Here is a 14,685-nt window from a genome sequence, read left to right on the forward strand (position 1 = left end):
ATATTTTAGAATTTCTAAGTTCGAAAGTTGATAAGGAAAAATTTTCCGCAAGATTTTAACATGACTTCGGAGCAAGATATTCTCTAAAGATTTTGGCAGATCCAGAATTACCTGGATTCTTTGAATATAGGGTTTGGTCCTTGTCTTTGTCCTTGGTCTCCTTCATAGTTTCGCATAATCCGCTTTTCGGTACTAATTTTCTATTGAGTGTTTCCAATACACCATTCTTTATCATCAAACTTTCAACGGTTAAGGCCGTATACAGTTTTTGCTACTGTATTCAGCATTTTCAGAATTTCAGAATGGAAGATCATAATTCTAAGAGATAAATGTTATATGTTTACATATAACTGTTGATGTAGACATGCTGTGAGATTTCAAAATACTGATTGGTGATTCTCGGTATTTGGTACGGAAATTCTCGTTATCAGATGCAGATGAGTAGATGATAGGATTTCAATGAATATAATAACTTTTCATAAAGTCAAAGATCAATGATGTTGCTGGTAAGTTTACTGCTAATGTAGTGAGATATAAACGGTTCTCCGGTATCGATGACGAAAGGCAACTTATATATCAGGGTTATAATAAGCTAATCCGAGTGAAAAGTCGAAGTTGACTTGTTGGAGCTGTGACAAAATTAGTTAATTTGGAAAGGGATTGCAAAGTTATTTTGGGTAATAATAACACTAAAGGGATTAACAAAGCTATGTGTTAAATGTTTACTCAGTTTCCGAGAGTTTTTCAGGTGCATAACTATATGCATAAATCTTTCCTTCCGTAGATAAAATGCGATTGGTTCATCCTCTCGATTTAGGTGTTTTCAAGAATCATTAAAGGTTTGAACACAGATTGTAATCGTCAAGATACAAATGAGGTTTAAGAAGAAATCAAGTGGCAAACTTGAAGAATTGTTTAGTTTCATATGTTATAATCAATATTTTAATTCATTTTTTTTAATTGTCCAATGTTGATAGTACAATAATCGGTTTATATATATATATATATAACCTTAGAATTACCCCACGACGTATTGTATATGTATTGTCTTTGCATCAACCCAGAGACGTATTGTATACGTATTGTCTTAGAATTAACTAAGACGTATTGTGTATGTATTGTCTTAGGATTTATCAAAACGTATTGTATACTTATTGTGTTAGGATGTACCAAGAATATTATTATACATATATATAATTATCTTTGTATACGTGTCCCGATAATTAAAGTACGTAAAATAAATAAACGAAATTAAATGACGATAAATAAAATTGCGAGAATATAAATTGCGATAATTAAATTGCGGTAAATAAAATGTAACCAATTAGCTAGGAACAGTTAGCTAGGAACAGTTAGCGTAGACTCTTAACAAAATTCTTTATAATTAATTTATTTGTTTCTAACAAATTTTATTTTGTCCAATGTTTTCTTCATTATGCCACTTGTTAGATTCTGAGAAGTCAAAATCCAAATATGAAATTTGAATAAAAATGGTTATTCTGTGGTGAATGGATTCGTATTTTTGTGGATGTAGGTAGGATAGTAAATAACTGTTGATTCAGATTCGAAAAATGTACCGTGTAACTTACTAATGTGTAAATCAAATATTCCTCGGGTATTACATACCCGTTAAAATGTTTTTACCATTAACAGTTTGTACAAAAGAATTTTTAATTACAATCTGTATAAAAACATATATACATATATATTTTCTTCAGATGTAATCATAGATTTAATGAGTTAATGTGATATTATACTCATATGATTTTCGGTTTGAGCTAGAATAAGTAATCTCTAAGACTATTAGGAACTAAATATTCTTCGCAGAATATTAATGAAGTTATTGGTCAATACTTCATCGTTTATTGTTGTTGGTACTCCTTGGTATCTATGATGCATATGATATTGATGTTCGAAATAACGATTGTAATGTTGAGGTGTGGGATGCGGATGTTGATGGTGGTGGTGATGGTACTGTTGGTGTTGCTGATGGTGGTACCATTTATGCTGCTGGTGCGGCTGCTGGTGTTTGTAACCGTCGCACCATATTCTCTAAAGCCGTTACCCGAGCGCGAAGTTCGTTGACTTCTTATATTACACCGGGGTGATTGTAGGTTTGGATGAGCGGATAAATATAATCTAGAATTTGGTATAGTATATAATCGTGACGAGATACTCTGGAAATGAGAGAGAAAATTGTGTTTCGGACAGGTTCAACGGTAAGTGCTTCAGGTTCTTCGCCAAGAGGGCAATGTGGTGGATGGAAAGGATCGCCTTCTTCTTGTCTCCAGTGACTGAGGAGGCTACGAACCCATCCCCAATTCATCCAGAATAGATGATGACTGATTGGTTGATCCATTCCGGTCACACTACTTTCGAAGCTTGAGTGGGATTCCATTTCGGAATCAGAGTGACTTGAACTGGTGACGAATTCCATTTCGTACGATTGGATAAAGGATTTTTGATATGAAAAGATTTTCGGCTATCGGATGGTATTCTAATTACATAGAATATCCATATATGTAGAATAAAAGTTTTGTAGATTACGGAGGAATTTATGGGATACGTCAGGTAAAGTTTACTGTAATAAATACGATAAGATATGATTTAGCAGATACGCTAAGATATGAATTTTGTCTATACACTATTCATGCAATCAATGCAGCACGATGTGTCTAGACTAGGAATGATAAGCCGGTAATTTTTGACACAAAATTATAAGCAAAACTTTTTGACATGCATACCAGGTTCAAGCCCAGACTTATTAATATAACCTAACAACTACTATGTCGAAGTCCAGACTCACTAATGCATTCTAACAACTTATTAGTTAGACACACTAATGCAGACCTAGTTCGCTAAGACCACCGCTCTAATACCAACTGTGACGACCCGTCCTAATCCATCTGGACGAAGTCATCAATATCTGGTCCCATTGCGAGGTACTGACCTAAATATGCCATGAATGAATCCAAGTAACATCTTTAAAATGAGTAAATGCACAACGGAAGATTTCTTTCATACCTGAGAATAAACATGCTTAAAAGTGTCAACCAAAAGGTTGGTGAGTTTATAGGTTTATAATAACAATCATTTCAATATATTAATAGACCACAAGATTTCCGTTTATAAATATATGTATAGGGTTGGCTTCGGATTCACAAACCTATATCATTTATATATATATTAACACATAAAATGGTAATCGAACAAAATTATATATTATTAGTGATTTAATTGTTATTTTAATTGGATTTTTCATTAATAACTTTATTAATTATATTTATTAATATTTATTATAAAGGTATTAATATAGTTATGTTATGTGTAGTAAATATAGTTTTATATAACTAATAATTATTTGATAAAATAATATTGATAATAATAATAACTAAAGTTGTTTTATTTTACAATAATAATAATAATAATAATAATAATAATAATAATAATAATAATAATAATAATAATAATAATAATAATAATAATAATAATAATAATAATAATAATAATAATAATAATAGTTATTATGATAATAATATTGATAATATGAAAATAATAATATTAATGTCAAAATAATAATAATGATAGTAATAATAATAATTTTAATAAAAATGATAATCTTATTAATAATATTTTTAATAATGATACTAATAATAATAATAATAATAATAATAATACTTATATTGATAATAATAATAATAATAATAATAATTAACATAATATAGTAATAATAATGATAATGATAATAATAATAATAATAATAATAATAATAATAATAATAATAATAATAATAATAATAATAATAATAATAATAATAATAATAATAATAATAATAATAATAATAATAATAATAATAATAAAATGGCTACCTTAATGTAACAAGCTTTTAAAAAAAAAAAAATTAGATGCCCCGGCCCGAGCTCGAACCCGTGACCTCCCGCTAACCCATAAACACCTTGAACGATTCCACTGTCCTTGCTTTTTTCTGATTATGCTCCTACCCTAAATCTATATAACTCGTTTCAATCTGTTTTCCTTTTTCCCAATCCAATCTTTTTGGCTCATCATGAAAACAATCGATTAAGTTATCTTCAATATGTTTTCTTAGAACGCCAACATCATAGTTAATTATCATATTAATTACCACTGTAATCTCATATTTTTCCTTTACTAAATGTCATCAACAACAGACAACGATCATCTTTTTTTTGTATCATCATTCTCGTTTCATCATCATCATTATCTATCATCATCGATATCTATCCATATATATCATATCATTCTTCATGAGTGATCCTCATCATCATTTTAATCGAGTTTCACTATTATCATCTTTGTAATATCGTTTAACAGAAAGTGTATCATTATCTTTTATCTTCATCATAGCATCCTTACTAAATTATCCTCATAACCGTTCATGATTATCAATTTCATAACTTCTTAATCATTATCCACCATCGTTTATTTATCATAGAAGCCCGACAGAATTTTATAGGTTGGGTAACGGCCCATTAAGTCTCACAACAATTTGGCCCAACGACATTTTTGTTTGGATTCAAATTTAACGGCCCTACAATGTAAATGATACATGGCTCGACAAAAATATCACAGCCAAATGTATAATTTAAATGAGTTTCAGTTTTCAAAACATAAAAAGGAGTCTTGCAAGTGGGTAATTAAATAGATTATTTATCCCTTGTGTTGTGGAGTAGGTAAAAGCACTAATAGAAGAAAAGAGAATAAAAGGAAACCGAAGGTTGTAGGTGTCAGCTTGATGGATCCTCATGAGAAGGAAGAACCAGGGATAGTACTGTAGTTAATTAAATATGGCAGTAGCAAAATGTGGTGTCCGAAGTGATTCAGGTGAGGGTGATCGTTTGGTTTTGTTGGGCTCGAACCGTAAACAAATATACAAAGGTTGCAGTAGCAGCACACCTGTTTTATTCGATGGTGGTTTCACTTAGATAAAAGTGGTGGTTCGTGGAGGCTGTAAACAGTGACAACAGCCCTCCTGGTCGAGCAGAACAAATCAGAAAGTAAGAAGAAGAAAGGAAAAAAATATATGCATTTACTATATTAATTGTGGTGATAATTGGTGGTTTTGGTTCGTTCAATTACGGAAAGAAAAAAACAATAGTAGGTGTCATTTTATTTCTTATTTTCACGAAGGTGAGGGTAGAGAGAGATAATGAGAGGGAGAGAAGTGTGATGGTTCTAAACAGGAAAACAAACACGATTGTGGGTGTGATTGCAGGGCAGAAATAGAAGCATATATATCGTAGCGGTTGGATGGTGATAGATTGTGATGATGATGAGGGTCATAGGTGGTGGTTGGTTTTCCTTGATAGAAACAGAAAACCGAAACACAACTTTGAAATCATGGTTTGTTGATGATTATCGAAGACGGATTCCATGGTGGCTATCAAGGGTGGCTGATGGTGGTGGAAGAAAGGGTGAAGGTGGTGGCGGAGGATTGATAATGTAGCAGGAAATGGTGATGGGTAATTGTATTCCTATATGTGGTGTTATATCTCTATCTATATAAATATATAGAATACTAGATAGTGGGAAGGAAAGTAACGAATCCAAAAACAGTAATTAGATTGGTGAACGAAAAACATAAACAGTTAGGTGGTGTTGATAATTCAAAGATATGCATGTGAATTAGGTTAGTTAAAGTGTTTACAAACAAAAATTCAATATATATATATATATATATATATATATATATATATATATATATATATATATATATATATATATATATATATATATATATATATATAGCACTTGTCCAGTTTAATATAGATTATAAATATGATATGATATTCCAACGTGTTTGAAAGAAAAAAATATTATTAACAGCTGTCATCTACTTTATGTTTTCTAATCTTTTTCATTCGGAGTTGTTTACATCCGTCCGTGATATGTATTATAGCAAGGAACAAACGAGATATACATCATTATAAATTTATCTAGGTACAAATTTTAATATATATATATATATATATATATATATATATATATATATATATATATATATATACATAACTATTACAAATAGTTGTTCGTGAATCGTCGGGAACGGTCGGTGGTCAATTCAACAGTTCAAAATTTTTGAGACTCAACATTACAGACCTTGCTTATCGTAGCTGAATCATCTAAAGATTAAGTTTAAATTTGGTCGAAAATTCTCGGGTCGTCACAAAAGTACGCTTGCTCCAATGCATTATAGTAATTTGTTGTATGCGAGGGTGATGATGGAAAAGTAACAATCGGAACAGCAGTAGCAGCATGTAATGTTGTCGGTGATGTTGGTGGAAGTGTTTGAGTTTCCGTAAGGGCAGGTGAGGATGAAATGGGAATATTTATATATGTGGGTTGATACATACTACTAGTCAGATTATTTCCTTCTGATGGAGGTTGGCTAACAACCGGAGTTGTAGCTGGCAAAGACCTTTTCGGGTCAGTCGCCTCCATGATATATGTCTAATGGGACACTGACAGAGTAGAAGAACTACCCATCGATTTAGCTCTCGTAGGCACATTAATATACCCGACTCCTGAAGTCATCAATGTATCATGAGGTAATACATCTCTTTTAGTTAAAGACTCAACACACAGACCCTGAATTTCAAGATCTGGATGAGAAGTGGTTTGAACCAAAGGATCAATATCTTGAACCAAAGGATCAGTCTCCTGGAAGTCTGATAAATTTTTTGAAGGAATGTCATGTTGACTCGTTTTCATGGGACGTGACAGATATCCGTCATCGAGATAAGTTGGACCTCCATGAATTGTTTGACGTTGAGGCACTATAACATCACTTAGACGAAGTATATCAAGAGGATTTCCGGTCTATACGCAGGGTGCCTGTTCAAGATTTTTCGGCTCCCCTTCCGCCGCTATTGAATTCAATGACTGAGTTTTCTCAATCAATTGAGTCATCGCAGACTTTACTATAGAGGAAGACTTTACTTCCTTTCTTGATGTAGGAACATCATAGGTAGGATTTATTCTTAGTTCCTGATTAGATTGGATGGGCGTAGTGGTCTTTTTACCATCCTTGCTATCAGCTCTCTTACCTATCGAAGCCGAAGCCTCATTTAATGTAGGGCTTACTATTATTATTGGATGTGATACGGATATGGGTGAAGGAGTCTTAGAAGGCTCTACGTCCTGGTCCGTTTCACCAATAGGTGCAGTAACAGTTTGGTGTAAGATAGGAGTCGAAGTCCTAGATCTAGTCATGCAGAGAGTAGGCGGAGTCTAAATCATCTCATCGGGTTGAAATAATATCTTCTTCTTCCTTGGTTTGGGAGGTGATTCAGTTGCTGATGTATCGTGTTCACTCCCATCTGGTGTAGTTGAAATGGTAGGTGCATCCCTAGTTGGATTACGTTCACTGATCCTCACGGGCTGTGATGATCGGGTTACCCTAGGGCGTTTGAGGTTTACCCTAATTGAGGTTTTAGCTGGTTCGAGTTATTTTCTAGGTTCCTCTCTAACCTCTGGGGCTGGAACCACGGCTGGTTCAACTTGATCTTGTTGTACCTGGTGACTGATCCTTTGGTTCAAGATAATATGGATGTAATATAGCATCCATGGGATCAAGATAATATGGATGTAATCTTGTTACCAATGAGGTATACCTACTGCTTCATAATATGGATGTAATTTAGCATCCATGGGATTAGCTAGCCTCAGAAACTATGCAGGTATTGGTGTTGTGAACCTATTATCAGACATGTTTAGTGTGTTTATTTTCACCTCAGTAAATCTCACCATTCGCATTCCATGAGCAGATGGAACAGGTATATTGGCATTCCTGCAAGATGTTAGTGCATCATTTATAAATAAGCAGAAAAACCTTTCACATGGAACATATGTGTTTCGAGCTTTGTCTACTTGTTCCTGAACCAAATCCCATAGTAGTTCCGCATAGTTTGGATTTTTAACTCTTTTGAAAGAGATAGTCATGCTATCAGAACCCTTAGGTGTCATCAGAAGCACCTATTTATGATTGATAAGATTACATACCACCTGTAGTGTAGAAATTTCTTTTGAAATTTTGCTGCAGTGACACTTGTATCTCCCTTGTATCCCAGATCAAATATGGAGTTTAGCATGGCAGTATTGGGGAGAAATGCAGGAGCATTGTTAACAACATGAAGCTGAAAGATCCTACTGAAGTCAGCTTTAGTAATCATCCTCCTTCCATTAACACCTCTCAATTCAAATTCAAAATGAGCAGGTTCTCCTTGAGTGTTAGCAGCAGTTGGAAGTATAGCCTCAACAAATCTGATTATTCTATTTAGAAGCTGTAGATCTTGCTCATGTACACTCACTGAATAACTCAAAGAACCCCAGAGCTGATACCTTTCCAGAATGGCCAACCAGTAGTTGTCAGAAACGTTTGTCTCATAATTGATAAAGTAGTTGTTCGCAATTAGCTGCTTATAAGAATAATAGACCACAACATGTTATGAATAATCACATGTCTTTATTCTTATTTCCTTGATATATTTCCTTGATATATTTTATTTTCAATTTATAAATTTTTATGGATTTTATAATTTAAAAAAACTTTTAATCCAAAATATTTACAAGTGTTTGAAAAACATGAGATCCATTTTGAAACTCTGAAAATCTTAACTAATTGACTATTAATATATACATTTAAGATTCAAATAAGTCAAGTATGATCATGCAATATGTGAAATCATCATGGTTTAACAAACTAAACAACCAAAAATAAATAAATAAACTTAGAATATTTGATATGGCCGAAACGGACGGTTTTATTCGTGCGGTGTCGTCGGGCCGCAGTACGCCATAATCAACCACCCAAGGGGTAGGTACTGTTTTAAATTTATATTTAGTGGGGCCTAAATCGTACTACTCCTTAGTATGAGTAAGAGAAGTATGACCTAGAGTCGTATTTTTGAGATATCAGTAGAATCGAACCTATAGTTAAGCCTAAGATAGTTAGGAAGGAGTAGTGGTTACTTAATAATTTTGAGATTTTCTAATTTATAAGATAGATAAAGTAAATGCGATAAAATTCGTAATTCAGATAAGGTTAAAGTGAGTGTATGCTATGACTTCATCAGTTATTCAGCCCAGATTATGGAATGCTGGCGCATGAACAGGCAGAGGTATTGTATTCATTACACTGGTCCTAAACGCCCATGTCATAAGACATGTCACTGGGTACTGCATTAGGCTTGAAGATTATGAATAGACAACAGCGTCCCTTACCCCCGATGCCTATGCAGTCTGACTACTGGCATACACGTTCAGACGGTTCATCCAATTGAGCGACTCGTTTGGGTGATGTATTAACATTCCACAATGGTCTAAACTTTCTTAAGTATAATAGAATACATGGTTTACCATATCCGAGAGACGTGATGTGTTTCAATGCTTTCATTAATGATTGGGTTTAAAAGATAGTTAGGCCCTTAAAAAGAGTTCGACCATGAAGAACACCATGGCCAAGTCAAGCTGACTTCCATGAACACGTTCGGTTATCCTAACGGTCCAATCCTTTATGTGTCTAAACAAACAGTTCCTTAATTAACTAAGAATCCCTCAAGCAGGGTGCAATGCTTGAGACCGCGTTATGGTGCAGTGTACTAATCAACACTGACCAGGTTTCATGGCCTTACTTAGCAGAGGTACAACTTACAACAACCGCTGTGCTTCAGCATGCACGTACAAAGTTTATATGCTTGGTGACTACACTAGCATGGTCTGGGACCTATAATGTACTAAGGGTCTAGTAAGATGTTTCACTACGAAAGAGTCCTCAGTCGGAATCCAAAGCTTGATAGACTTACTACAACCGGTGTGCCTCAGTCGATCTTACGTTGTATCCAATAGACTTCTCTTACCAAGGGGTGACACAGATAGTGTACTCTGAATCAGGGTTCACGACTTCCCAATAACAGAGCCAATAACTACGTTCTATTAGTTGGAAAAGAGATTGAGTTTAAAGCATAATCGGAAAGTATTTCAACATCATACACAGACCATAATATTATTTCGGCATTATAATTGCTTACATCATAGCATACACTAAAGATAACTACTCGCTAATCATGGCAACAATATCACGTAACAAAAAGATAGAAGACGTTATATAAAGATAAGGGATAGAAGCACCAGTAGATTAAACGAGTTCTGAATCAAAAGTGACAACTTCAAGACTCTAGACCGCTCCTAATACAATCTTCGGCATTCTTCTCCGGGTACTAGGTTTTCCGCACGGAGTCGAAGGCCTTGAGAGTATGACTAATATTGTACAAGAGAGAGAAAGAAGTGCATTGAAGTGTGTGTTGGAATGAATGACAAAGACCCTTTAAATAAACAAGATTTTTGCCTGCAAACGGCTGACAGGCTGTTTGGCAGGCCGTTTTTGGAGGCCGTTTGCTAAGGCAAGCGGTTTATCGAGCCCGTTTGATCTGAACGTTTGGCAGACCGTTTTCCATACTGGCAGGCCATTTGGCAAGCCGTATGGCAGGCTGTTTGCTGGCCTGGTCAGCCTGATTTTCCTGGATCGTAACTTGATTTCTTGTCTTTCACCGTTTTTGCTCTAGAATCTTCGTTTTAGCTCCGATTCTCTTGATTCTTTTTGCACCGTCTTCGTAATTACTTGTTCTTCAATTCTAACCGATGAAGTGGGTATTTTGCTGACAAAGTTCGAATCTTTCTTGTTTTTGGGCCTTAATACCGAGGTGAAAACGTGACTTTTTAGCCGATATCAATATTTCACAAACTTAAGCAGATTTGGTAACATGTATTTCTTTCAGATTCCGTTACCAAATATACTTATCCACACTACAACAAAAATGCTCCTATAGGACCCCCAATTTGGCCATATAAAGCCACTTTATATGACCTTTAGGCTTGATAGGACCTACCAATGGGGGTTTTATCTAACGCGGTCGTATAAAGTATAGAAACTAAAAAGTGTGTCCTAATAGGTCATAAGATTATGAAACCAATGATCAGGTCCTATAATATAATTAACAACCACAAAGAAAGGTCCCTAAAATACATATTAGGAGTCATTTTTTGAAATTGAGACATACACAAGGTGTCCCAAAAAGTGAAAATATATGATATAAGTACCAACAAAAGTGTCCTAATAAAAATTTATAATTCGTAAAGACCAAAATAATGGTCCTATTGTAAAAAAATAGTACATTAGTACCAATAAACAAAATCCTAATCTAACGATACACTAATTTGGTACCAAAGGAAAAAGTCCTAATATGCACATATTTTACTTTAGTACCACAAAAAGGGTCTTAATACAATTATTTTATAAGGATAGAACCACTAAAAGAAGTCCTAATATAAATATTTGAAACGTTAAAACCACAAAATAGGTCCTAATATATAAAGATATGATAATTTAGTACCATAGATATGATAATTTAGTACCATATAAAGGGTCCTAATATAATTACTATTAAGGTTAGTACCACTAAAAAATGTCCTAATAAAAATATTTCACACCTTAAAATCACAAAATATGTCCTAATATATAAAGATATGATACTTTAGTACCACATAAGGGGTCCTAATATAATAATTATTAAGGTTAGTACCACTAAAAAATGTCCTAATAAAAATATTTCACACCTTAATACCACAAAATTGGTCCTAATATATAAAGATATGTTACTTTGGTACCACATAAAAGGGTCATAATATAATAATTTTCAAGGTTGGTACCACTAAAAAAAGTCCTAAAATAAATAATATTATTAAACTTTAAAACCAAGAAATGAGTCATAATATATCAAAATAAGATGTTACTTTAGTACCATAAAAAAGGTCCTAATATAATGATATTATATCAAGCTTATTATGACATAATAATAGGGTGTCCTATTAAGTTATAGTAGTTTTCGATTGGTTTCAGATTGATATTCGGATATTTGATTCCGGTTCGGATTCTGTTTCGAATCGGGTATGGGAATCCGGTGCAAAAAATTCAAACCCGGTTTACGTAAGCGGATTCAAATCAGACATTCAGGTCCGTTTAACTTATTCGGGTCCGGATCGGGTATTCGAATTCGGTTTCGTATTTGGATTTCGGTTGGGTTTTACGGTTTCGGGTTTTTTGAACATGATTATGGACACACAATTAATAATTAATACTAAAAATCAAATATGAAATAAAACATAATTATAATTCCCAAAATATTCTCATAAACATGAAAATCACCAAACACAAAATATTCTTAAATAATCCAAACATAAAAAGAAACCGAGTAGCATTTGAAAATGAAATTAAAAATAATGAAAAGCAACACCAAACGTCTTGGATCAGCAAGTATCTTTATCAATCCAACGGTACCACCTACAAATAAACCAAACATATATTTATAAGCATAAAGTTACATATTATAACAATTAATAAATATATTATCACAAATTTATGGTAGGAATACCGATAAATATGTGGAAGGCCACGCGACATACGCGCCTCCAGCGTCTTTAACTCTCATAATCAGATCAAATGGCCTGACCAATAATGAACCCCTTTTAATGATCCCTTGAACTTCTACGCTACACCAATCCTCTAACAATCTCTATACCTCCAACTTCCGTTATTGGATCCATGCTCCTCAACCATGCTTTTTCTACCTTCTCGTAGGTAACAATGTTGTGGAGAAAAACCACATCTCCGACCTAGAGTACCGTTATCAACAAGCATTTATGAATGTAAAAAAAATTAAATCAAACACATTGTAGTTATAAATATTAAAATACCTTAGGACGTGGACGTGGAGGTACATTGACTCTAGTGGAGCCCTGTGATCCTGTGTTATCTTCAACAACTGAACCATTCTTATCTAACAGCGCAACTTTTAGATTTGTATTTTCTTCCACAAGTACTTCATTGTCAGACTTTAGTTTAACGTTCTCTATAAGAACAACATTGCGACTGGGTATTTTACCCCACAGATCAGCTTGTCGCACACCTAATCCATACATGTCGGCTGCGCCATATTTATTGTTGCCCACAACTTGATCAAAAACATCATCCGGTCCAGGCTCATCTACTGTTCCTTCAGGTAGATCTTTAGTTAGGTCATCCATGTTTTTCTGCATTAAATGAACCAATAGAAAAGTTTGATATACATAATAATAAAGATCCCTACAAACAATTCTGAGCAGTCTGATAATGGCCATGATGTAATTAACTATAATATACAAAACGAGACTTGATTTTACAATACAGTTTTTAATTGCAGTTGATAATGGTCATGACGTACTAATTATATGTAATATACAGAATAGATCAATACAAACAGTTGATAATTATAGTTTTTACACAACCACTTGTACATATATATCAATCTTTAGCAATCTGAAATTAAAAATAATACTTACAATTATGGTTTTAGCTGCTTCACACTTAGTAGCGCCTCCTTTGGAAAAACATTTTCGAAACATAGTCATTCGAGTTGGAGATTTGCACTCTTTAGCCTGTTTAAAAAAAATTAAAAATAAATAAGTACTAACAATGGATATCCTTATAGTGTAGTAATAATTACCACTTAAAATTACCTTGAGCTCTTCATGTATACGTGCATAACTCTTTTTACCGGTGACCTGCACCATATGCTTTTTGGCCCGGTTTGCTTTGTTTTTCGCATATTTCTCTTGAAATGGGAATTTTAAACATCGTATTATGAAAGCAAGTAATGCGAATTTTTGTTCATACCTGAACCGTTTCAGTATTCCAATAAGTAACCAGAGTCTTCCATATTACTCTATCAAGTTCTGGTGGCCTTGATTTGACTTGCTTCTTAAATGAATTAGACGAATCCCAGTATTTCTTCTTTAATCTTGCCCTCCAATTTTTCACTTTCCTCGCAATTGATCTTAGCATCCACATATCAGCATGGTCTGGAATAATAAACTTTGACTGGAGACAAAATATATCAATTGGTTGAGCTAACCAAAACAGATTTTGTCACTAACATACGAATTAATATTATTACAAATCCTTATTGTTTTAATCATCTCTTGCTTTTGATCTTTAGAAACTTTAGTCCATGGTAAATCAATTGAACAATGCTTGCAACTATGTGCAATTGTTCCCAAGAAATGGGTGAGCTTACTAGTGTTGGCACAAATAGGTTGACCGAGTTTATTAACAGCAACAGTAATACAACAGCCAGGTTTTTGATTCCAAACATCGGGCATACTTGTAGGTCCTCTCTTTCTGTGATGACCCGGAAATTTCTGACCAAATTTAAACTTAATCTTTAACATTTCTGACACGATAAGCAAAGTCTGTGAAATTGAATCCCAAAATCTTGAACTATTCAATTACCCATCGACTATTCTCAACGATTTGAGAACAATTATATGTATATATATATATATATATATATATATATATATATATATATATATATATATATATATATATATATATATATATATATATACTATAACTTGAAAACGTAACAAAGTGTTGAGTATATGATACTGTGTATTAACCTTATTGGTTTGATTATCTGATTGATATTTAGATAAGTTAACTAAAACGTTTAAGATGAACCAGTAAAACACTAATTTGCTACAGTATTTTCGAATTGCTACAGTACCCGAAAAGCTACAGTGTTTTCGAAAATCACTATTTGCTACAGTAAC

The sequence above is a fragment of the Rutidosis leptorrhynchoides genome, chromosome 1, assembly GCF_046630445.1.
Source record: "Rutidosis leptorrhynchoides isolate AG116_Rl617_1_P2 chromosome 1, CSIRO_AGI_Rlap_v1, whole genome shotgun sequence".
Classification (NCBI taxonomy): domain Eukaryota; kingdom Viridiplantae; phylum Streptophyta; class Magnoliopsida; order Asterales; family Asteraceae; genus Rutidosis; species Rutidosis leptorrhynchoides.